This window comes from Calypte anna, chromosome 12 (assembly GCF_003957555.1).
Source record: "Calypte anna isolate BGI_N300 chromosome 12, bCalAnn1_v1.p, whole genome shotgun sequence".
NCBI lineage: Eukaryota > Metazoa > Chordata > Aves > Apodiformes > Trochilidae > Calypte > Calypte anna.
This window is the reverse complement of record NC_044258.1, coordinates 16798444-16821740: the sequence shown is the minus strand read 5'-3', so window position 1 is coordinate 16821740 and position 23297 is coordinate 16798444. Positions and strand designations below refer to the sequence as shown.

Below are 23297 nucleotides of genomic sequence, written 5' to 3'. Positions count from 1 at the left end.
CTATCAAAGTCAGATTGACAGTTTGCTCAAGGCTAACTCGCTATTCATCTTTCGTTCCAGTCGTACTAAGAGACAATGGTATTTTTCTTCAGCAGTAAGGTTAAAAGTTTTTAAGTACAGAATAAGAAATAACTCAACAAACGCCCATCCCCTGGCAATGGGATGGGATGGATAAACCCATGGGGCTACACAGCCCTTTCTTCAGCTTCCACCACGCTACCCATGCAGCCACCAAGCCACCAAGGACCTGCAGCTGAACACGGAAGGACTGAAAAAGCTCTGCCATGTCCTCAGCCTCCCTTGGTGCTTCCATCCCAGCCTATATCTAGAAGAGGTTTTCCAGTTCAGGAATGGTTGATAATGGGGTAAAGTGTGTCCCAGATGCACTCACCCACACTTGTACACAGTCCCTGTGCCCACCAGAATTTACTTCATCTATCCAACTCCCTGACTAAAGTTTCTACTCAAGCATAACCACCAAAACCTGCTCAACTTGTCTTATTTTCCAGTCTCTGCTGTGCAGGGAAGCACACTTGAGATACCATTTCTGGAGAGTTTAATCTCATTTGTTGCACTAAATCACAAGATGTCACAACACAGAAGGCTGCTGTGATCTGCACAGCACTTGCTTTGCTAATCCCAAATTCAGTTATCAATTTTCCTATCACAGGTGGTAAGAGTTACATTGCCCAGGTAAGCCCATTTGCCACTTCAATTTTCATCTTCCAAGTAGATAAAGTTACCAGTAAACAAGCTATTTCCATAGCCCTTATCTCTGAATATGTTATTTTAAAAACAAGACCTTCTTGTCCAACAGAATTTGCACATTTCTTTTTCTCCACAGGCATCAGACACCACAGCTGCTCTCCCTGGATCCTGCCATGGTGACACAACCATCCATGCTCCCAGGAGAGGGATCAGCAAAATTCCAAGATCTCAATTGTGCATCATCAAATATTACAATATTTATGACACTAATACAATGAAATTACTCCACTTTGCATCATGTTTTGAAATGCACACTGCCTGAGATAGGATTTTTGTTGTGAAAACATATATTTATTTCATAAGAACACATTTTCCCCAAGATACACTTGTATTATCTTGCATTAGACCAGCTTATGTTATTTTGTTATCCCATAATTTATTTTTTTTTTAATAGGCTGTGCTGCCCTCAGCATGCCAGGGAGGGCAAGAGAACTTTTGAACCTTAAATAAAGGAACTGCAAGAGCTGCATTGCTTTCACAAACACTGAAGCTCCAGATTTCTACTTGATACAGAACTGCAACTATTCTCTGAGAAATTATATCTTGCTGAAAAGTGACTGGCACAGGGCAACAGATTTCAGCTGCAGTTCAGAAGCTACTGTCTGCTTTTTGTTTTTTCCTTTTTTTGGGAGGATTTTTTGGAATAGCTTTCTTCCTCTGCCCATCCCTACAGTGAATGGAACACCTATTTTCATGCAGTATAACTGCAAAGGAAATTATAATCCAGTTGGTTCAATTCCCAACACACCACACAGTAACTTTAGCTCTCAGAAAAGGCTAAATCCTTTTGAAAGTATTCAGAGTTACCCAGTAGATGATGTTTTCATGGAGAGTCAACTCTCACTATACATGGGCAACAAGTGACTGAGGAAATTAATTCACTGTCAGGTGTCTGGGCTTCAGGTCAGTGGCAGCTGCAAAACAGATCATAAAATGAAATTCTACTACCCTGAATTTGAAACTATGAAAAAAGCTTTTGACTAATTTTTTTAGACGAAGATCTAATTTTGGTCCTCAGCCCCTTCTTGACTTTGAGGTGAAGAATAGTTCTTGTTGTTCTTCCAAAGTCATGAGACACAAAGTGTAAGATGATGATTTATTGGTTTGGACACAGTCCCTAAGAAATGTGTCTGAATGGGGACATGCAGGAAGAATGGAACCACTTCAAACTGAACCTTCTGGGTCTCCAAGCATCTATGTCCAAGAATCTCAACCAAAGTTTTGCCACAACATTGATCAATTCAGCAGAACAGTGGGGTTTGAGGGGGCATTTTGGTATTAGCAAGCAAGGAGTAACAGAAGTATTAATTGCAGAACTTCTGAAAATTATTGAAGATGTGATGGCTAAACAAGCAAAATGTATCACACCACAGCAAGAGAAGAATTACTGTAGTAAGAAGAATTTGGCCACAAGGAACTAGAGATCAAGGATGGCCAAGTGGCAGCCTACAGCCTGGATTCAGCAAAGAAACACCTGGAAGAAGAACGTACTTTCAATTTGTATTCAGGTGTATCTTCAGTTTACTTGCTCACCAGGGTTCTGCTTACATGGCAATACTGAATAATTCTGCCCCAGAAATGGAGGCCCAGAATTGGTTTCATGCTCCACCAGCTCAGCAGCACCTCCACTGATCTCCATGGGCTGGCTCCACGCAGAGTCACATGAAAAAATCTGTTTACTGCACCCTTATGTAAACCAGTTTATGTCCTGCAAGGCTGAGCTGGTCTGAAAAAGTTTTGTATGGAGCCACACTGATTGCTCAGCTCTCATCTCTCCATTTGGAGGATCCTGAAGAGCAACACTAATTTCTCAAGCAAAGGAAATGCTCTCTCATACCTTCACTGATCTCAACATCTGACTGCTAATTCCAGTGCATACATCCAGGTCAAGTAGGGAAAAAACAGAGAAGCTGCCTATTTTCTTCCACATCAGAGAAACAACTGTAATAATCCATATGTGTAGAGCAGATTTTTCCCAGTCCTTGGGTCTAGTGTCAATCAATCAAATATTTAATCAATGGCTTTCACTACCTTTGAGCATACACACCATATCAGTGGGAATTTCAGGAGCACTTGAGATTACATTCTTCAGAATCCTTGTAGTATACTTACACACCAGTGACAGGGCTCCCAAGTCCTGAAAAACTAAAAATGTCTCCTCATGAAGGTGATTGGGGGCTGAGGAATTTAAAACACAAAGCAGGGCTGCATGCTTAAGCAGAGGGCACAGGACTTAAATAGCCCCTTCTGTACCCACCCAAAGCAAACAACTGAAACAATAGTTCTGGTACATGCTCCTCCTGTCAAGTCTTGCTGGGAATCACTCAAACAATTTCCTAATAGCTTACTCATGATGGCAAGAACTTGGAACAGTGCTAAGTGGCAACAGAGTGATGCAGCCTCACTCCATTGGACCAAATCCCTTTGGTTGAGGCACAGAGGGGAGTTCAGTCTTGGGCAGGCACAGGGCAGGGCAGTCTTTGGGCCTGGCCAATGTTTTCTGCACAGGTTAACAGGGAACTTAGACCAGAATAAAAATCAGTCATTAGCTGTAGCTTTACAACCAGTCACCCTCTAGGAATACTTCAGGTCCAAAGAGTCACAGAACTACCTAGGTTGGAAAAGATCTTTAAGATCATTGAGTCCAACCAGAGCTGGAAGTCGACTGATTGCTGGAGGATCAAGATTTGACCCACCAGGACTTTTGGATTAACAAGGCTAAGTTAGGTGTTCTGTGATGTTTATCTACTCTAGGAATTTGTCCATGCATGGGTTTGATTTCTTTGAAATGGGTAACTACAGGAAGCAAGCAGCAGCCCAGCTTATCTTATATTAAGAGTATTATTTCAAGGGGGAACACTGCTTTTTGGGTTTGCCCTCTCAGTCATGACTTCAAATCACAGCATGGTGCTTGTCCCATCTCCAAGTAACTCAAAGAAACAAAACCCAACAACAACCCCCCACAAAACACCCAAGTTATAAAACTCTGAACGCTTAATAGTTGTTTTACTCTCTTGTGGTCCTTCCTGTAACTACTCAACAATTTACCATGCAATTTCATGGCCCAAAACTTTTGCAGATATCCAGGGTAATACTGGTTTACTCATGTTCTCACAAGATTCTCATTAAGTGAAGAAAAGGCAACCAGGCCAAGTAGCATAGCCATCAGGAGCAAAACACCAAATGAATCTGAAGAGAACAAAGTTCTCATAGCAAATTGCTAAGAACCAGGATGTGTAGTTAAGCAGCAGAGACCTCATGCCTGGCTCTGCAAAGTGGAAGATGCCCCAAATCCTCTGTTGATGCACCACAAGTGACAAAAAGTCATCAGGATGCCAACAGCTCTGGCCTGCCCAGCTCCTCCAACCCCCACAGGCTGGGAAGGAACAGATTCCCATTCCCCAAACCACATAGAAGGAGATTCTTCTCACCAAAAAAACATCACTGAATCTTCCTGTGAAAGTAAAGACAAACCACTTAACGCTTCATTTAAGCAGAGAGATACTTGGGCACAGGGACATGCCAGAGGTTTATGGAGGACAGCTAAACAAGGAGGAGGACGACTTTGTCCCAAACCCTCACTTTGCTTTTTTGCCTTTTTTTTTTTTTTTTTTTTTTTTTTTTTTTTTAATTAAAAAGACCATTTGTTTCAAGCAAATTGCCTTAGGACTTACAGTTTATGATTACAAATAAAATACTTTTTAGACAGTTTTCTCAGTTCAATAGAACTTCTTGTTGCTTAGGCAGCTAAATGTCATGGGATTTTTAAGAAAGGTTAAAATTCTGTGCTATTGAACAATTAATGGAACCCAAAGAAAAATGATATAAAACCACATCCACTGAAGTGTTTTGCAAGGGCTAAAGGCTTCAGCTGGCACAGAAAGCCTGTTCAACATGTTGGGCCAGGGCTTCAAAGTTGCCTTTTAAAGCTGCTTCCACCCATTACTTTCAAGGATAAAAAGCCAACAGCAGAAGCAACAAATAATTTTCTAGGGCTTTGAATAAGAAGAGGAAGCTGCAAAATTAGAAGTCTATCCTTTCAGACTCGAAGCAACATATCTGAGGAGAATGACATCTGAGGAAAAAAAAATTAATTAGTGCCTCTTGCATTAAGAGTAATTTAGTCTCCTAAAGTTTTCTAAATCCAGGTTCAAGATTCTGCAAGCTGTATTCACCACAGCTTGACTCCCTAAGCCTGAAAGTCCTGAAGACCATAACAAATCTTGAATTATTTCATTTCAATATTGATCATGGGCTTCATTGCAATGCCAGGAAGAACACTCAGTCGAGACAATAAAACTCCCTGGTTACCCAACTCATAAAAAAACCCAAAACCTCTCTGAACTTGAAAACCAAGGCAGGTACAAAAAAGTTATTTAAGATCTGGGATCACGATTCCAGTCTATCTGGATCCACAGTTATCTTCAAGCAAAAATACTTATGAAAAAGAAAAGGCACATTGTACAGATGGTCACTTATACAACCAGGGGTTGTTTTGCTCATCACCAAAAATTCCTCTGCGTAACGTGACTTTTTATCCAAGGGAAAGACATGAAGCAGACAAAAAGAACAAAGTTTTTGTGGATTGGTATTGAAAAACTGTGCTTTAGCTATAGAAGCACATGACAACAGTATCTAAGGAAACTGAAGAGAGGTTAGCCAGATTTGCTTAAGGCAAGAGGAATTGATGCAACTCGCAGGTTAGTGGCGTGCGAGCTGCCATTCCTCAAGTGAGGCTTTCAGACAGGATTTAGCCCTTTGAAACTCCTGCATTTCTTTTTTGTTAGAAATCCAGCATTTCAGCTGTTTACATCCTAACGCACATGCCATCAATTTTTATTTTACACAGTCACTGAGAGGATACCAAAAGGCTCTGCAACATTTTAGGGCAGACAAGTAATTGACTCCCTAAACTGCCAGACACAAATCTTTTGCTGGGATTTCAGCTACCCCAGGTGCTTCAGAGTGTAAATATTTAATGACTAACAGGCAACAATCTCAGCCACACAATTGCATCTGACAGGTAAGCCTGAATTATGGTACTGCCATGGTGAAAACCTTAATTCCAGCACCTCATATTTATGTCCACTTCTGCCGTCCTCCTCTCTCCTAAGGAAGCTGAGCAGCACTTTCATCAGCACAAGAGGGTTTGAGATTGCTCACAGTAGGACACAAATGACTTTTCTTTAAAGGAACTGTTAAAGATAGACATAAAGTCACTTCCAGAAGCTCTCTTGCAAGAGCTGGCACAGAGATGTGAACTCAAGAGGGAACACAGTCATAGGACTAAAGGCATTTCAGCTGCTCCAAGCCAGTACAGGTGGCCTGAAGCCATCCCTGCTCCCTGCTTCACCTATCAAAGTTTTCTGTAGCCCATGCACAATCATCCACCCTTCCTACAGCCCAAGATTTACCAGACCACTTTAGCCCAGTTCACTATTAACTTTATGAAGAGTCACTTCAGAGAGGTAGAACTATTTGTCCAACCTTATCTTCCTCCTAAGGTTGCCAAGGACTCTGCAGTCACATATTTAGAACCTGAGCAAGACTATCAGTTACATTTCACAGGGGTTACTAACCCAGCCACCATTCCAGCCCTCAGTAACCCCTGCTGGACCTGCACAACAGAGTATTTCACTTCTAAGTCTCTGATTTACTGAAAACCTGCTGGAAAAAAAAACATTATCTTCATGATTTCACTGCACTTCCCATGGCAGGGAGGAGGTGCAGAACTCCGACCCTTCTCCCAGCAGGGTTTTCCCAGGTCAGGCTACTACTATCACATCAACCTTCAAATGATTTAGGGATTCTAGTTATTTTCTAGAGCCTACACCCAAACCAGGATGCAGTTTGCTATGCAAGAGAAGGACCATGAGTTTCTTCTCAAGTTTTGCAATGCCCTGAGGAGAGAGTTTCCACAGGTGAGAAGAGGCATCCTCCTCCAAACTTGGTTTTGCTCACATTGCTCATCTGCCAAATGTGAAGAATGCAAATGGAACCCACTAAAAGGAATGGCATCTTTGTAGAAAATGAACAAAACAAAAATCAGGAATCAGTTATATTCAAGGTGTTGAGTAAAAAGTAACCAGAGCTAAGCTGAAAACAGAAGCAGAGAGCACACAGGCTGATTTTAAAATAAAATTCTTATTACCAGCTTCCTAGAGACGTGGATTTGCCCACGCAAAGAATGGGACAAGTTGGTTGCTTGTCCAGACTTCAATAAATAAAATCCAAAAAGCTTCAAGTCCTTATGCCACAAGCAGATTTTAATGCCATAAATATATGCTATGGCTGCACGGACTTGCCATACACTGACTTTTCAGGAATTTACTCTAAAACAGGCTCTTTTGCTCAAATTAAGTAAAAAGTATAAGAAAGAGGAAAAACACCCCAACTTGTTACTTTCATAAATTTCAAAAAATCATACCCTCCACACTGGCCTCATTTTTCACTATGAGGTTTGTGAAATGTCACTCGATTTTATAGTGCATCAGACACAGCTTTGAGCTCAGATAACTTCAAATGTTGGTAACCGTAATCTTTGGCACTTTGGGGCTAAGCAAGGAGTTCAGCCTAAGCAGACCATGCTAAGACAAAGCCAGCTTGTGAGAAAGAATTGGTGTTCAGAATATTGCCTGTGGGCTACTGAAGTATTTGTTTTAAAAATCTCAACATTCAGCACAGAAACACAAGATAGGGAAAGAGAAGGTGGCACTAGATCAAATCGAATTCCCCAAAGCCACAAACAGAAGCAGTTGTATCCTTCTCTTTTTAAAATAAAAGCTATTTCTCAACTCAAAAGCAGCTCTTGGATTATTACATTCAAAGGGAAAAAAATGTACCTCCCCACTTTGGAGGCACAGTGCACGTCAAAAGGGCTTCATAGAACAGTCTGGGTTGGAAGAGACCTTTAAAGGTCATCTAGCCCAAGCTCTACATCTTGTTGTATACTTGTCTGAAGACATCTACACTTGTTGCACCCTTAAGTCTTAAAATGACCTAGGTGTAAGACTGCTAAGCTCATTGTTCCCATAGCTTTATGGGGACTGTGGCAGCATCCTCTCAAGGTCACTTAGGAAGTACATATCAAGAAGATGCCACTAATCATGACTCAAATGTGAAAACACAAAACAAATGCACCAAACCCAACTGTTATGATGGAATAGCCAGGCTTGTGCTTCTACCAAAAAGCCTTCCTCCCAAAACTTTCAAAGAAGTGTCCAAAAATAAGAGTGAAAATAATTATTTCGAAAGACCCATTTGTTTTAACAAACCACTTGGCAAGACACTGCCTACAGCACAAAGGACACTTGTTCTGGAACATGCCTGTTTTGATGCTATCCACTTTACAACAAATACTCAGCACCATGAGAAGCAGTCAGCAAAAGAATGAAGATTTTGTTAATTCAAAACGGTTTTACGTTAACACACCCTGAGCTTCTACATGTCTCAGTTCATAAAGATTTAGAGAGACTTAGGAGGGTTGTAGCCCACTTTGCCTACAGCCAATGATGTCTCATGTCAGCCCCAACATGGAACAAGCAGAAGAATAAGGTCTGGATCCATCCATTTTATTCCCACTGCTAATGTCATCATTAGACACAGCCTAAAATAACAATAAATCGCTGACTTCATTTAAGGGAAGGAAATGCCAGTTGCCTTAGCACCAAACTCCTTCATTTTTATCCTGCTGCTCAACGAGCTGTGATGTTATTTATGGCTGTATTAAAACCTACTGAGTTGTAATAAAGTAGTTTCAGTAGCTGAGAGTGCTTGATCATCGTGTTCACTGATGTAAGATGATCCAAGTCACCTTCATGCAAACTCAACTGGCTGCCATCTGAAGCATTCTGATAAATACCAGAATTGGGAGGTTTTGGGATTTTTGGTGGGTGTGTTCCCTGTAGAGGGTGGCAAGCCACTGCTCTGGAGGAAAATCAATCCAGGGGGATCAAATTGATGCCATAGATTGTCAGAAGTGAAAAAGCAAGAGTTTCAGAGTTACTTTTGAACAGTGATAGCTCTTCCTAGGGAGCTGAGTGCCAATGTCTGACACTTCCATTAAGCAATATTACATCCTTTATTTCCTGCCATCTCACAAAGTAGGTGCTACATCAGACACCACAGTAGCCACAGGTAACAACAGTAAGAAATTAAGTATGCTTATTCTGCTCTAAATTTCAACCCAGAAGCCATAATAAAACTTAAGTGTTTTAGTTATTTCTTAGTAAAGGAATGTTGCCATAATACTTCTGTCACTCACAGACACACTTAAGGCAAATGCCCATTAGGTTCCATGACCTCAACTCTTACACATCATGATCCTATTCTCACAACAGTCAGACAGCAGATAGTCTGGCTCCCAGGGGAAAAAAAAAAGAAAAAAGAAAAAATAATTGTGAACATTGGCTCATTTATTAACCAAGGATGCCAACGTTTCATCCCTCTTAAGATCTAGGGCCTTACATTCATAGAGACATAGCATCACGATCTATTTGATACTTACAAAAACAACATCCAATCACTCAGCCATATTTGTAACCTTCCCCACACCTGCCCCTCCATGTCTTCCAGAGCTGTTGAAAACCCTTCTCCTCCTGTTATTTCACATATAGTAGGCAAATAATTAGTTACACTGTGGAACGAGAAGCTCCTGGCTACATAAATGACCCTTGATCAGGCTGGAGGATGGGGGGCTTGCAGGATAATCACCTGAATTGGTGCAATTTTGACAAAAAAATGAGTGAACTGCCATAGTAGCCCTGGGTTTACTGCAGTTGTAACAGAAAATGCAGTCAGGAGCATTACTTCAACAGATATTGCACAAGTTCCTTATGAAAACTGAAAGACTAGGAAAAAATAGGTTATATTACAAAAAGATGGGCTCAAGTTCTGTGATGCTCACACACACGTCCTGGCACAGCAGCACTTCTAGCCTGGGAACGTGTGTAAGGTCTGCAAGGGACCACAAGCTCTTGATTCTCTACTGCATGGAGTCCTACCAGGGCTGGGATTAGGGCTCTTTGTGCAGGATTGGAATCACATTTTATTACATGACATCAGACAAATTCCACCTTCTCAAACAGCTTACAGAAAACGCTTTTACAATGGTTTCATCTGAACTTCAAAAAAGCACAAGCCAACAACTCACCAGGAGAGGCACATTCACGAAAGACAAAGAAGAGTGTGTGTTATCATTCCAGTTCTCCAAAGGTTAGTTGCAAATAAGAATCACCAAGAAATTCAGAAGCAAGTTTTATCAGAAGATCAAAACGTCTTTTGAGAAGAAGAAGAAGAAAAAAAAAAAAAAACCAGGGCCTCCAGGCTTGGTCTCAGAAGAATCCTATTTTAAACCGCACTTGACCCACACTAATGTAACCCTTCAAATGCTATTACAAGAACACAACTATGTTCACAAGGGGAAGAAGGCAGAGTATCCTCCCCCAAAGCCATATTAATGTAAAAAAAAAAAAAAATCATTCATCTCCTTTCAACATTGAAAAAAATCCAAACAACCAGCCCTGTATTTTACAACACACCTCTGATCACTGATGGAGAACACACACGGTTTTAGCTACCTAAGAACTGGGATGGGAGCATAACACAGCTGAAGGCAACCAGATGCTAGTTAGCTGGATGTAATTAAGAGATTAGATGTGCATTAAATAGATGCTAAATCTTCACATTCATCCTTTTTCAAACCTTAAGTATAAACCCATTTTAGCACCCACTACTTTACAAGGTGGAATAAGTATTTTTAGAGATCTTCATGCTTCAAGAATGAAAAAAAGCTCAGAAGGAACAGAGGTGTATTTTAAATGAATTAAAATTTGATCAGAGGAAAGGTTTAAAACCCCAAACTTTTACATCTCTTAGGAGATGCCAGTACATTCGCAACAGCCAACAGCTGGGTTTTGGCTATGGTAGATGCAGCCACAGCCAGTCCCCAGGCCACCACAGCAAGCTGTGCACCCTCAAGAAAAGCAATGCAAGATGTGGGACCCAGTTCAGAACACTCCACACCATTTCAAGCCCTTGATGTCAGGCTGGCTCTAGGCTGTTCTCACAAACTGAGCTCCAAACTAGAGGCAGAGCTGACCTGACACAGGGCTTGGTGCTCATGCCCAGCTGCTTGTTCTTGCCCTGCCACATCAGCTGTCTGCTCTTGCTCCCCCAGGTACAGCTCTTTGCAGGGCTATACTGACCCAGGCAATCCAAATCACAAGGCTAAATTACTAAAAAGTCATTTTTCCAAAACCAAGGCTTTTTTTGTTTTTTAATGTCAAACTGCTTCAGCAGTCCCACCTAGTTTTTAGCATAGTCCCACAGATGCTCCATGGGTGCAGCAACGATCAGGGCTACAAGGGACACCATCAGCCACCTTTGCTGCCAGTCAGAGCATCATGGAAAAAAAATTAAATCAGGCACAACTAAGGAACTGCTCGAGCAACAGGCAAAGCTGCTTCTGCCTTACCCCATCTGGTGGCCTATTGCTTATATACAGCTGGTAGCAACAGTTCTGTAGGCATTATCTGGAACTGCAACTACCAGAGAAGCAAATGTAAAGTTGGATTAAGTGTGTTCCTCTAGAAGTTAACTGTTTTTACTCCCTGGGTCCTGTAGCAGTCAGCACATTCCTCACTCTGCATCCAAAGCTGAGTGTCCAGCCTGTGTGCTCAGACCTGACTCCGTCCTTGCAACCTGCCACCTTCAACCAGAATTAGGGAATTAACAAATTTTCTTGAAAAAGTTGCAAATTGAGAGTTGCAAATTCTAAGGCTGAGTCCTGGGAACTGGCAGAAGCTCCGTCTGGAAGTTATTCCCTTGTTTCTTTTATTAAACAGCTCAAGGAAAGGCAGAAGGCAGTGGTGAGCAGTGACTCACATAAGAAGCAGAGAGCCACCACTTACTGAAATATTTTGCAGCACTCCAGAGCAGAAGGCACCACTTTTCTTCCCTCAAAAAGCCAACATGCTTTAGAAAAGGATAAACTCTTTTGAAAAACCACAGTAACATGATTAAATACTATTTTTCCTTTTACACAGCAAACCAGACAAGGCTGAAGCCTTAAGGAATATATGAACTTTCATGTGAATGGGGCCCATTAACTGCTGGGGAATGAATGGTGCCTGTGGTCCAGAACTCATTTCCTTTTAGAAAGCAAAGGGATGGAAAGCTCACAGTTGCTACACACAAATGCTGATTCATTCAAGGTCATTTTACTCCTTCCCTGACAAATTGGTTCTTTGAGACCAACCGAGGTTGTCCTGGTATTTCAGAAGAGCCTGGTTCTGGTGGGAGTCTGAGAGCAGAATTGTAAATTAGTCAAATTAATTCTATACTACAATGGTACTGGATTGCTCAAAGGATGACTTTTCAATTAGTAAATCACAATAATCTGGATGATTGCTGTATTTTATTTTATTTTTTTTTAACAGAACTCTCACCTCCTAGAATTTTCTGTTTAACAAGGAAAGAATTAACTTTAAAGCAGTTCCTGAAATGCTAACATTGCTTTGACAGAAGAGCCCTACTTCACGGGGCTGTAGCAGTACTAAAAGCATCTCTGTCTCCCCCCTAAAACACAAGCTCTCAGCAAGGCAGGTTTATCAGTCAGCTCTTATCAGCACAGTGAGGCTGGTTAAGGGCACTGGTTCTCTGGATCACTGATACAAGTAAGCAGGAATAAGTCTTTCCTGAGAAGATCACCTCTATCCAGGGCCCTCCGAACCCAGAAGAAAGAAAAAAACTCATCCACCTAAACAGCAAATACAGGGAGATGTCACAGTCTTAAGTACAGAGAAGCAGAAGCCTTAAAGACAAGGTTTAGTGTGCTGCCTATAGGTCCTTGAGCAGACTTCTAAAGATCTGGGACAGTCAGATAAGTTGTTTTCTACATCTCAGTCTTGAAATGTGCTACCTACAAGGAAGGGATTATTTTTAAAAATACGTATTTCCATTAGTTGCCTGTTTACATTTTCCTCTGAAATGAGCTATTAAGTCCACAAACTGAATTTTGATGGTTTCAACCAGGAGTTTCTTGGTGATTTTCAGGAAGGAAGCCATGTCAGTAACAAAATGCTGCAGCCAGAAGCCAGGACTTCAAGTCCTGGGTTGCCAGAAAACAGCTAATGGTTTTAGGTTGTGTCAGTCTCATTAGATTAGAAACACAGAAATATTTATTACTTTTATTCTAGAAAGCCATACTTCTTCAAATCTTCTTCTCTCACTGGTTCACATGGTCTACAAGAATCAGGATTTGTAGCACAAAGCAGGAAGGGGGATTTGATTTACCCCAATACATTTGTGTCCTAGATAGGCAATATTCCATGGAAAACATGCTCCAGTTTTAACACTTAAGCTTTCTTTAGCATTCTAGTCTTGCTTGTTGAATAAGTTTAGTACTTCTGCCAGACATCAGCAGCAGGTTTATTGAAAAGAAGCAGCCTGCCTTTCAGCTTTCTAGGAGTTAATTGGGTTTTTTTGCATGTAATAACTATTACATACAGCATTTAGCTGGTTAATGGCTTTAAAGGTACCTCTAGGACATGAATTGATGCAAACATAATATGGTACCACAAGCAAACAACATGATTTGATTAGAATAATGTGTCAAAATTTTTTTAACACCTGAGTATCAGCCTTCAGCAGTGAAATAGCCTTGGAGTTTGTTCACCAGCAGCTGAAAGCTTGCCCAAGAAATACAAACTCCTGGAAACCATCATGCCATCTGCTGAGAGATTCTGAAAGTGCAACACAAAGAATGGCATCTGAGTTCTCAGGGCTTCCCAGCACTTCATCTATTCATTTAATTCCTGTAATATTGATGTTGAAATGCATGCTGCTCGTAATCAAGTTCAAAAGCAAAAAAAAAAAAAAGATTTGCTTGAAGACTCTTGGGTAATTTACACAGTTCCAAGAACTAGCTGCAACTATTGATATTCAGCAATTTGAGGATATTAAACCAGATTGGTCCATAACAAAAGTCTCTTCCAGTATGTTAAAAAATAATAATATGACTTGGGAAACTCAAACTATTCATTTGTTGTGGACTTTCTAACTTTGAAAAAACACTGGTATTAAATAGAGTTGTGCTTGTTGTTGTTTTCCTATTTTATTTTTTCAAGATACTTAATTTTCTGTTCTACATCATTACAAGCTGGGAAAAAACATATCTGTCACTCAGCAACCCCTCTGCAAGTTTTTGGAGGCAGCAAGTTAATTTCATAGCTGGTAACAAAAGAATTCCAAAGAATTAAAGATTGGCAGAGCCATATTCCCATAAAGATCACCACTTTGTTTTATTTTGGTTTTAATTTACCCATGTGCCAAGCAGTTAAAAGCAGACACAAAGTTTTACTGGGTCATAGCAGCATCTAACAAATGCAAACTGGATGCATGGAAGAGGAGAAAAAATGGGGTTTTTTTATATGCACTGAAAGAATACATAGAATTCTGGCCCAAAACAACACTGATGTGTTACAAGAGGCTCAAAAAAATCCATCTAAAGGATTCAGGATCTTTCAAGTCACAAGAGGAAGGTGAGCACAGGCTGCTTTTTCTCTAGCCCACAACAGTTTCAGAAGTGTTGTAATCCCAGTCTGACATTAATTATTAAGGGAAGATTTACAGTAACTTCATTCTTGAAGTCAGACAGAGCTGCCCAGATCTCCTGGCCAGCAAGTGCTGATGGAACAAATTCAAACAGGAGCTGCCATACAGAGATTCTCCTGCAGAACAGGACAAAGGCAGCACCATATCAATCCAGTTCTACCTTGAATCTCTCATTTAATTTCTGAGTAATGCTATTCTGATCTATAAAGAAAAAGAAAGAGCTCTGCATGGATAATTCCCTATGCAAATCAAAGCAGATGAGTTCTGTCCTCAATCCAGGGACAAATTTCCACTAGAAGCATTAAAGAGATGCTTTATTCAATGAAACATCTTGCTCCAAGAAAGGATATGGAGCTGGCACTGATTTCTGAGAGATAAAGGGTTAAAGCAGCTCCCCATTTCCCCAACTGCAGGACTACTACTACTATTGTAAAGTCTGTATTCAGCTGGATTCCATCAGCCCATGCTTTCTTAACACAACCTGACATGTACCTCTTCAAGATCTTGGATTTTTCTTTTTTTTTTCTTTTTCCTCCTCTCTGCCTCTCAGTAGTAGACACAAGAAATAAATACACCCAAAAAGCCAAACAGTAATCCAAACAAAGTAATATTTAATTATCAAGTTGGGGAGACTGATGACGGGACTGAATAATTTCTTTTCTTTAAAAAACAACCCAAAACACACTTGCCAGATCCTTTACAGCCAACACAATACTGTTTTTTGTTTCAAGTTCATAACTTGGCTCTTAAAGTAGTTGATAATGAACCAGCAGGAATTATTTTAAATCAACCAGTTTTATTAAATGAGCCAGAAAGGAAAGAGGCAGGGCTAATTACCAACATTCCTTGATGAATTACCTAGCGGTGTGTGGTAAATCTCTGGGCGTCTTTGTCTTGATCCCCAAATTTATCCCTTACTTATTTCTCAAGAGGTTAAAGGACATGGGGCTAATTAAGGAACCAATCCAATGACAGACAGAATCATTCAAGGTAAGGCTGGGTTTCACTCTCTTTCAAGATTTTGCATCTCTGCCTGGTACTTCTTAATCTAATTTTTTTATTATTTAAGAAAAAAGAAAAATTACTGCTGGGGAGGGGGAGGAAAAGTGCTAATCTTGTCACGGTCAGGCAGGTTGAAATTGCCATGCAGTGCTGGGCAAAATGCTACATATTTGTAATTTAGCCAATAAGAAATTCCTTAAGCCTCTCTTGAATGGCAGGAATGTCTCCAGCTTGTCACTTTGAATTCATTCAGCAGGCAGGTTCAGCATCTCGGAGAATAATGCTGCCAAACTAGCTGAAGAATTGAAATATTTGCGAGCGTACATAATACCCAAAGATTACTTTAAGCAGATCTAAATTTTCACATTTAAAATTTAACATCTATCAAAGGTGTCAGCAGAGGCCTCCCCAGTCCCCCACCCTCTTCTCCAGCCCTGTGTGTGGCTCCAGGCTCTATTTTCTTCCAGATTAAGGCATGGACTCAAAAAACCACAACTGCAATGACCATCAGCCACCCCTGTCTTAGCCAGGAAAGTGAAATAAGTTGGCTTTATATTAATGTTGACTAAAAAAGGACTTAATAAAGCTGTTAAAACCTGTTAGCTGGTGGGCTGCAGCTTTTAATACCCAGAACTATGGGCACCTACAAATCTTTAGGAAGATTAACTCATCTTCTGCAGGTCCAAAACAGTCACTGACATGTGGTGAACCACCATTTTCCCAAGGTCTGGTAACTCAGCCATCAGATAATATGTCTAGACCATGGAAGAAAAAAAAAAAAAGAAAAAAAAAAAAAGTGCTTTGAAGCCACAGCAGAACAAACTCAGCAAGCTCTCCTTAATTTTGTGGATGTAATCATGCCAGCAGGAAGACAGCAAATCCTCAAGACCACCAACTAGGATATAAATCACCAAGAACCTTCTAAAGGCTATCAGAGACTGGTCCTCCAGATGCCTATAGAATTGTGTGTCAATATATCCTTATTTCATCCATGTCAAAAATAAGTTTTTTCAAACTAACTACTGTGAACTTGGCAGGGCAAGAGCTCTATGATAAAACCAGCAGTTTCCCAGCTACCATCCTGCTCTGCTCAGTTACCTGTGCAGTCCCCTCTCAGCATCACTTGTCCAAGGAATATCCAAACCCCCCCAACAGCACCATTAAGCAGCAGCACAGTTTATCCCCCAGCTCTGGGAGCTCTATTTTGTGCCACAGCCAAAGAGCCAAGATGGAAAAATCAAACATCTTGCTCAGCAACAGGATGTCTCTCCAGAGCTAAGCAACAGCCATATTTGCATCCATAGGAAAAGGACATTTGGGACAAAAGGTGAAAGCAGTTTTGCACCAGCAGTCGAGCAGTCAGATACTCATACACAACAAGTATGTTGCCCCCTTGAATTCCATGGATTTTTAATGTCTAATAACCTGGGTGTTAAGCAAGAGTTTACATTTTACCTCTCTTACTAACCACAGGCACCAAGCACTAGAGTTTGTTTTGGAACAGCTTTCAACCCACTGAGCAAGCAAAGATTTAAGGCCTGAGAGATACTTACCTGAAGGCTTAGGAGTCAAGGCAGGAAGGCTTTAGTGGTTCTGTAGTTTTAGGCAGGTTTTCCTTTATGATGAGTTTGCTGTAAGCTTAAGTTCCATAAATCAGAGTCACTGAGTGTAAGTGACCTTAGTTTAACCATCTACAGTCCACCAAGACCTGGTCTGGCAAATCCCTTGCCTAAGTCCTCAACCCCAAAAGCTAGCCATGCTTACTTAACATACTGGCACACACCACTATCTACCATTGTCAGGTTAGATTAAATTAACTTTTAATCAGATAAGTGTGTCCACAAACACACATTTGTTGCAGCAGATGCCACCACACGTTTATCTTGACATCCCATTGTTCCTGTTCCTCAGCACGGTGAGATAAGTCCCCTCTACAATGAACTTTTATGGTAATTATTACACCAAAAACATCACTGTTAATTGCACAGCCTTCCTTACCAGGTAGGACTGCACTACCAGCACAGCTCATCCTGAAAAAGGACTAGAAGAAGGGTTGTTTTTTTTAATATATTTGTCCATAGTCATTAAAATCACTCAGAAGGCATGCCTGGCATGGCCAAAGAAATACAGGGTACCTGATGCAAAGTTCTCATCATGGTGCATTGCAAATGTGAGTGAATAAAGGTGAAGGCAAGAGGGCAGCCTGGTTGCCTCCACCTCTCCAAGCAGGGAGGATGCAGCACTGAGCTCCAATTGACATGGAAAAAGTGGCTCCAAAGGGGTGTGATGAGCATGAGCAGTGGTGAAATTCAGGGAGAGACAAAGAAAGAGAACTGCTCTGGTATCAGTTGTGATCAGCCCAGTATGAGATAGGTAAAAGCTCTTGCAATAACCAAGCTGGAAGAGGGGAAATGCAGTAAATAAACAGGCTCTGGTTTTTGGCTTTGAAAAGTAGAGGTTTGGGCTTGCTTTGGTGCCCAGGTGAGAGAAGAAAGGCCACAATGAGAAGAAGCAGCAGTAAAGAGCTGTATTTCTAGCACCAAAAGAGCAGGTAACATCTACCAGGAAGACACCAACCTTGGCACTGCAGCCCAGGAATCCTAAATGGAGTCCTTAGTGATTTCAAAATGTATTTAATTAAAAAAAATATATATCCAGTGTATTATATGCATTATTGTATGTAGATACACAATAACAACCTGTTAATGGCCAGTGTTAAGGCATGGGGTTTTAGCCTGTATTTCCATACTTATGTTTGTATATAGGCATCACATTTTGGGGTGAGCTACCCCATTAGCAAGAGCAGGCACCACGTGGGAGCACAGAGAGAGATCTCATGATACAGGCCAACAAAGCAGGACCTGCCTTGCCCAGATCCCCTGGAGCAAGGGAACTGCTTGCTCATTTCTCCAGAAACAAGAATAATTAATCTCAGAGGTCTTTTCCAACCATGATTATTCTGTGATAAAAGGAGATATTAGCATCCCAAAAGGGACCTGGTCAGGAGACCTTCTTTTGGGTGCTGTATAAATGCTTTGTGGGTAATAAAAGTTATTTGCACCACTGCAGGTGCCCACTCCAACCCTCCAGGTCTTTGCAGCAGCACCCAAGGTTTCAGAAAAGCATCTCAGCACCTATGCCAAATGGAAGTTACATTCTTAAACCCCCGATGTCAGAGAAAGAGAGAGGAAGAGGTTTGAGAAGTCCAGCAGATTCCTCATTGTGCTACTCATCTGACAGGACAACACTTTGGAGGAAGGGGAGGTAAATCAACCACATCCTCTGGAAAGTTAAACATGCAGCAGCAGGGACAGACTGGGACAGGGACCATCCCATTTCACCCCAAGATATCCAGTTTAGGCTTCCATCAACCTCTGTGCTGTGATCTGGTGCATCAGGTTAAACCATGACAGCACAACTGTGGCATCCATGTGCCAGCTGAAGAACACCAATAAAGAACATAGGGGGGCAGGGGGAAGAAGTGTTCATCCTCAATTTTCCACTTTCCATCTGCTTAGCCTGACATGCAGAGGGATGGGTGTCAGCTGCCCACTGGTAAAGCTTTCAATTCTGCAAGAAATGGTAATGTCTTCAAAGGAACTGATTTGCAATTCTGGGGGCTGATGCTGGCCCTGAGCCTCCTTTCCTGCCTCCTGAGGATGCTCTTGTGCATCTCTTCCCATGGAGGACATAATCCTGCTCACATCAGTGGCAATTTCTGAGATGCCACATTATGTTTTGGGCAGGCAAGTCCAAAGTTAGCAGAAATTCTTGCTAATTTTGCTTGGAGAATAATGCCTGATGGCTGGTAATTTCAGCCTTTAGACTCATTCCTTATTTATCATCTTTCAGATGAAGGAAAACACTTTTCCTTCTGTGCCTCTTAAAGGATGGTGAGACCCATACCTGTACTCCTACAAGGGCAGCTTTGCTAAAGATGCCAGAGGGACATTAAGTAAAATTCTTGTCATGCAAGTCAGTGTTCCTGTCTTCAGAACAACAACAAAAAAAATCCTAAAAATCAGCTTCCTGGACTAACACAGAAGACTGAGAAATACTCTGTGGATGTGGCTAGGGTACCACTGTCTGTCAGCAAGACAAGGAGTTATCCTGCTGCTGCCAGTAGCTTGGCAGGGAGGCAATCACTTACTTCACAAGAATCCTGCGAGGTACTTTGTAGGAAAGGAGGTGGGGAGCAGGAGAGATGGGGAATGAGACACAAAAAGGAGAACCCATCAACTCTTATCACATCAACAGGAGGTGCTCCCTAAGTAATTGTCAGCAGCCAGCTGCTAGGCCTATAGGAGAAAAGTTAATTCTGTGCTATCAAGCAGGAAGACAGGAACAGAAAGCCCAAGACAGCTTTGGGGAGGTTGATAAACAGACCAGCTTCACTACAAACCAACAGTGCATTCTCTCTATTTCTACACCACCTTTTAACACATTTCAGTCTACAAGGTATGGGTTTAATAGCAGTAATATTATGCAGATAGATGAGTGAGGAGCAAAAGGACCAACCCATCATCAGCTCTCCCTGACTACAGGAAGAAACCTGATCCACAACCTCCTCAAGACCTGGGCTGACCCTGCTTCCAGAAAGGCAGCAACCAGTTCCCAAAAATCAGCTCTGGAATACTAAAGACTTCCAGCAGTGATTCCACTCCAACAGGTAAGGACTCCTACCAGGCAAGGGAAAAACTGTAATCAACAACAGCAAAAAGAACAGCTTCTTAATACTAATTAAGTATACAGAATAAAAATACACCTGTATGGAAGAAGCTACTCCATAAAACAACCCACTGAAGACATCTTAAGATGAACTCTTTGCAAAGAAGTTAAGAGTTAACTAAAAATAAAAATAAAAACTTACTTTGTACTTCAGGAACACATTCTCTCCAACATTGATAAGGCTTGGAACTATCCCAACGATCAACATTTTAAGTTCCATGTTCCTATTTCCAAGGCCTGACAAGAAACTGAACTGCAGCAGAAGCAAAGACACTCCTGTGACATCTCTCTGTAGTGTCTGTCCTTGAGTACCAACAGGAGATGGATGAGAAGGTGCTTAAAGACAAAAACCCCCCCTGCACATCTCTGAAGCTACCATCAGCTCTGCAAAAGGGTAACTGACAGCCATTAACAGATCTTCCTTTTGCTATTAAATTTAAGATACTATTTCAGAGGCATTACACCTGCTCCTAGTTCATCTCTTAATTAGGTTGCACAAAGCAACACAAAATTTCAATTCCAAGAGGTCATTTCCTACCTTGCCAAGCTACATTACTAGGCAGAGAAGTGATGCAATAAGAAGTCATTACTCAAGAAAATGAAATTCTATTTATTCATATGGCCCTTGACCATACCCCATTATGTAATTTGGGGATTCCTATGCAATGTGACGTTGATTCTTTTTATTTTTGTATTGTTTCTAAATCAAAATCTTCACAACAAATATAAAATACCCAACGTCATGAACACCTTTGGCTTCTTTTTAACCTCATTGTTCCAAACTACCATCCTCAGACACTCACAAGTTATGAGAAATGGGAGAAAGGGAAAAGCACACAATGAAACTAAAAAACCAAAACACTGGAAAACTCAACAAGCTTGGAGTGAGCTTTTTTGATCCTAAGTTCCAAAACAAACACAAAAATAGCCACTATACTTGGTTTTATTTGTTTGTGAAGTAGTATTCAGAAAGATCTCTTTTGAAGAACACTGCCTCACAGATTAATATTTCTGAAAGTGTAAAAAAATCCCCTTTTTGTCTATCTCATTCTTTAAGGTCATTAAATCCAGACCATCTGGATAATGAAGTTACCAACTTAGTTCCCTATTTATCTAATTAAAACTTCTGTACAGCTCGTATGGAAAATTTGTCTACAGCCAGAAAACAACTGAAGTGTAAAAAGCAGCTGCAGGGAAATGATGTCACTCACTGTGTTACAGCAGGCAGAGCTGGCTGTCACCACACTGCCACCAGGAAGGTCCTGATTTATTCTTAATCTCATCTTTGGAGGCAAATAACTTTATCAAAAACCCCAAAATTATGGAAAGAATAAAAGGCTGAATCTTTAGCTCTTTTCACCCACCAAGAACACATAAACTATGGTTCTCTCTGTTCTCTCTTCTCCCATCAGCAGAGACCAAGAGGGGTTGGGTTTGCAGCTGGCTGTTACTTCTGTAAATGCAGGTGATGAGAAGACATCATTTTATTCTAGCAGGTAGCTCATGTTTCCACAACCTTCAGCCCACAATTCTCTGTCACCAAAAGGTCCTTACTGCAGGTTATTACTTTTAATTTACAGGCCACTTAAGGATACATTCTCTTAACTTTTTGCTTTACAGGGTCACGCACGCTGCCATGTGGGAAAAAGAGGAGTGCAGGGGAGGTGTCCTCCCTCTTTCCAGGAGACCCTCCTCCATCAAGAAGGACAGATACTTCTTTAGCAGGCCTGAAGGACTAGGATTCAGGTTTAAGTCCTTCATGGGAAGTTCCCCAGCACCGTTCCAGCAGATTACATATCCTAGGACAAGCCAGATCCTAGTAATCCTGTTTGTAATAACTGAGCATCACCTCTCATCTGCAGCATCTTCTGTAGTTTGTCCCTCAGAACTAAAGGGCTGTCTCTCCTCCTCTGGCATATAAAGAGGCAATTGTAAAATGAACAATATAGACAACTGCTAATGCTCCTTCAAGACATTACACTCCTTCCTTAGTGTAAAATACCATCAGAAAACAAACGCTTTCCAACAAGTTGTCAGAGAGGTTTAAATAAAATCTCCCCAACTCACATCTTAATATGGTAAGATGAAAAATGTAAAAACCTAACACATGTTTAGCTAACTAAGTGCATCACAAACACACACATTATTTCATAGCACCTACACATATGCTGGATCTGAATTATTATAACTACGCTGTCATAACCTAGAAACACGTTTAATAAATTACTTTAGAAAAATATTATTCAAAATACCTCCTCCCTGACCATTTTTTTCTCTGCTATTTGCACACATGCTCAGAATATATAGTAATTAATTTGTAATGGAAATGTACCGACGTATAAACCATTCCAAATTCAATGTTGCCTTTTGATCACAGATCACATTGGAGTGTGACTCAAGTGTCCCAAATAAGTATCACCAGTATGCAGATTTGATAAATAAAAGCACCCTCCAGTTCCCCCATGAACATGGCACAGGGACTGCCTCGAGATGCTACGCCTGCAAGTCTGTTCTAAACCTAAATCTTTGAGTATCATTGATATACAACAGTGATGAGCAAACTACAAGTGTGTTGTAACCAAACTCAACTAACTTCACTGGTAACAACACGCTTCCCAACCAGAAGTGGTTGCTACGCATCAGATTGCAATCAAAAGATTCAGCAGTAATGCAGAGGAAAAAGGTAACTCTTAAAAATTAACAAAAATACAATTTTCATTCAATACATCAGTGAATTTCTCAAAAATGTTTTGCATCCTTTCACTTACACATTTCATGTTACATTACTCCACTTGGACTTACCCAGCGCATGAAATTATCTCTTTTCTTATAGCTGTTCACATTTTTCCCCCCAAGTAATTAGGCAAGCTACCTCTCCTTTGACAGAGAGTACTAACAAGCTCCTACAGTTTCCAGTAGGACAAGGAATCCAAAGCTACTAATAGCAAACAAGTCATTTAAGCAAAAAAGGATTACAAAGGCTTGTTGCAAAAGGCTGGAAACTCACCCGTATTTCAGATTAAGGCTTTCTGAGAAACTCTTTTGTAATGAGTTTTGACTCCATTTTACAAAAATACGTGTTTTCTTATAAAATTCAAAATAGATATTTGAATGCCTATTGATGATTCCTTCTTTTTGAAAATAACTAAGTACCAGAAAGGCAGAGAATTGTTTCCAGAAGGGAA

General features: G+C 40.8%; 1 protein-coding gene across 11 annotated transcripts in view; it reads right to left on the bottom strand.

Moving 5' to 3' along the window:
• MITF (melanocyte inducing transcription factor) overlaps nt 1-23297 on the bottom strand; it is a 99262-nt gene that overhangs the window by 17290 nt on the left and 58675 nt on the right. The gene's annotated exons all lie outside the window — the stretch shown is intronic.